This window comes from Octodon degus, unplaced genomic scaffold (assembly GCF_000260255.1).
Source record: "Octodon degus isolate 3935 unplaced genomic scaffold, OctDeg1.0 scaffold00119, whole genome shotgun sequence".
NCBI lineage: Eukaryota > Metazoa > Chordata > Mammalia > Rodentia > Octodontidae > Octodon > Octodon degus.
The window spans coordinates 8,733,115-8,736,585 of NW_004524695.1; the positions used below are offsets into that span (position 1 = coordinate 8,733,115).

Genomic DNA, 3,471 nt, shown 5'->3' on the forward strand with positions numbered 1-3,471 from the left:
CTACAGGGTTTTTTAGAACTTTTCTACCAGTAACATTCCTTGGCCACTTACATTTGAAGTGAGGTTACCACCACAGTGAAACAAGGATACAAGCTTCAGCTTATCACTTTGATGAGCATAAAACATAAGCAACATTACATGACTCTATCCATTTGGAGCCCTCCATTGCACAGGACACAGTAGCGCACACACCATCTGAAATTGTGACATTTGTTTTGATCAGAAGGGCCACTGTTTGGGGAAGCATTCCACTTGAAAATTGGATCTTGCAATTGAAAGTTCTGTTATGATTCTGAATGGATTTCACATGCCATATTGTAAATGTCAGTAGCTGTGAGTTTTTTGAAGCAACAGAAATGTACTTTAATGATCTAGCAGTAGCACTTCATAATATTTCATATATGAGTTAAAACATTATGTTCAAATGAAAATCTGTACATGGTTTGTCAAAATTTAGAAACAACCAACATGTCCTTTAGTAGGAGAAAAAATAAACTATTAATACGTTCAGGTAATGGAGTATTACCTAGGACTAAAAACAAATTAGTTATCAAGCCATAAAAAGACAAGGCAGAAATTTAAATGCATACTAGAAGAGAAAAGTGCCAATTTGAGAGAGTTACATACCATATGATTGGGACTATATGACATTCTAGAAAAGGCTCGAGTGTGGAGGCAGACAGAAGATTGGTAGTTGCTGTGATCAGAGGAAGGGAAGGATGGATTGGCAGACCACATAACATGTTTATGGTTGTGGAAGTATTCTGTGGTGGGGCATAGATTGCCTTATATATTTGACCAGACCAAGAGGATACACAAAACCAAAAATGAACTACATAGACTTGTCTCGTTACTCTTCTCTCATTGCTGGGACAAAATACCCAATACCCAATATGAAGGAAGGAAAGGTTTATTTCAACCACAGTGAAGGTTTCAGTCCATACTCAGCAGGCTCCAAGGCAGAGTGGCACATGGCAGAGAGCAATCTTTCATGGCAATGGCAAAGAGCAAGACAGCAAAGGGAGTGACAGCAGCTCCAGCAGCTAGTGAGCCTCTCTACCCTCCTCACATTGTAATGCAGATATATCTGCCACTAGACATTCACTCCCATAATCCCAGCACTGGATCAAGAATCAATCACAAGCTCCAGAACAGCCCCATGACTGCATGGGACTTTGGGGGGACAACTAGACACAAACCATAACAAGACTGCAGGCAATCTGATGCATTAATATTGGTTCGTTGCTCATATGTAAGGCCCTGCCCCAGTGCTGGGTGATGTGGGAGGGCTCTGCATGTGTGACAGTCCTTCCTGCTCACATTTGCTGCAGACCTCCAAAAATAAAGCCTATTTCAAAGGACATCCAGAGGCAGGTGTAAGGCTAAAGTTTTCCTGAGATAGACATGAATATTCTAACTGAAATCCATATTTCATGACTAAAAGGGCACCTCTTAAACCCACTTGTAAAATTTTTGTTTCTAAGTTAAACAGTTTCTAATATCTTTGTCAATAATATATTATATAGACACAGGTACAAATTTAGTAAAAGGTTCCTGAGTCATTTTAAAAATTAAGAAAAACTTCACACCCTTCTTTGTTTGGGATTATGGGAATAGATCCCATATGTTTCAAACCTGAGATATTAAATAAATGTAACCATCTGGATGAGCAAGTTGTCTTTAAAGAACACAAGGGACATTGATTCTAAAATTTGGAATATGCTGATGTAAGGCAACATTGTGGACATCATTACTGCATTGTAAATGCTAAAGCTATTTACAGATATCATTATTCCCACCTTATTAATCTTTTGTTTAAGACAGGCTCAGGTTTTATTCTCACAAACGTGTTTTGTTTCATAGCATCTAATTCTTCAGGTGCCCAGATGCTCTGCTTATAGAGAGACAGCTCTTCCCTCTAGATTGCTTGATTAGAGTTAAATGAGAAACTTTAGCAACAAATCAGTGCCCCTAAATAAGAGAAAGCACTATAGAAATGGACCAGTGAATGTGATATTGGAAAAGACAATAGACAAAATGGGGTTGGTGTGGAGTGCTCAGGAAGCTTGCAGCATTTCAGCGATTATCAGAAATATGTCTTTCTGACACAAGGAAAGTCGCGGTTACCTTATCAGGAGCCGCCACAGTCCCCGCGACCCCAGCACAATGCCATCGGAAAGGACCTTCAAGCAGCCCCGCACCTTGGAACAAAGAGTAGAGGACAACTGTCTCATCTGAGAGCAGCATCCCGCCAAGATCCTGGTGATCATAGATGATCCAAGCGCAAGAAGCAGCTGCCTGTCTTGGACAAGACAAAAAGTTCCTGGTCCCTGACCACATCAACGTGAGTGAACTCATCGAGGTCCGCAGGCGGTGCCTGCAGCTCAACGCCAACCGGGCTTCCTTCCTGCTGGTGAACGGCCACAGGAGGTGAGCGTCGTCTACCCCCATCTCGGAGGTGTAGAGAGGGAGAAGGGTGCTGCTCTCCAATGAGCCGGATGGCTTCTGCTCTTTGTTCAAAGGTGCGACGCTGCTTGAAGGTGTTTTCTGATGGCATTGTGCTGGGGTCCCGGGGATTGTGGCAGCTCCGGATCAGGTGACCACGACTTCCCTTGTGTCAAGAAAACATATTTCTGCGAATTGCTTCTGCTAATTGCTGAAAAGCTGCATGTCCATCTCAGGCTTCCTGTACATGGTGCATGCCTCTCAGGAGACCTTCAGGCAGGAGCTGTCCATGTGTGCCTAGAAGAGGGCACGGAGTTCCGTGAGCCCTTGTCAAGGAGAAAAAGGGATGTTACAACCCAGAAGGCTCAGCTCACATAGTCAGGTCATCAGGACAGTCTTGTTTCCACCTAGGAGTTTCAGGAAGTTGTTTTTGTATTTCATGCAGAAAAACTGAGTTCCAGCGAGCATACTTAGCTTTGCAAAGCTCTATTATTTAACCTCAGCTACCTTGTTTTCAAAGTTTAGAAGTTTAAAAATAAAATACTTTGCATCCTAAATCACCAGTAAAATAGACCTTCAGTTGTTTTAATGCTTTTTCCATAGTAGGAACTTACAGTTGGGGCAGCAGCTTAACTTGCAGCATTCGAGACACCAGGCCCTCCCAGAAAGGCTTCCTTCTCCTCCCGGGAGAGCTCCAGGCCCACCAGGCTGCAGGCAGAGGTGGGAGCAGCGAGTCAGTCCCCACGAGTTCTGCTCCAGGTGCCACGCAGAGGGAGCAGCAACCCTGAGTCCTGTCACTTGTGTTGTTTCTCAAAGTAGCTGGGAGCTGTGGCGTTTCTTCTGCTGGGATTGCTCTGGGCTGAGGCCTCCTGAGGCCGTAGTAGAAGCGCGCATGGAACTCCCATGCCACGCTCCCTTTGCGTGTGGCCTGAGTTGCGTGGAATGTACTTTCCAGTCGCAGGTACTTGGGGCATCAGGGTCGCTGGCTGTCTCACTGTGTGCCCAGGGCACAGGACTCGTCCCACA

The 3,471-nt window shown here is 44.3% G+C and overlaps 1 pseudogene; it reads left to right on the forward strand.

The window, feature by feature from the left end:
* Positions 1 to 2,166: 2,166 nt before the first annotated feature.
* Positions 2,167 to 2,746, forward strand: LOC101582767 (annotated as a pseudogene).
* The last annotated feature ends 725 nt before the right edge of the window (positions 2,747 to 3,471 follow it).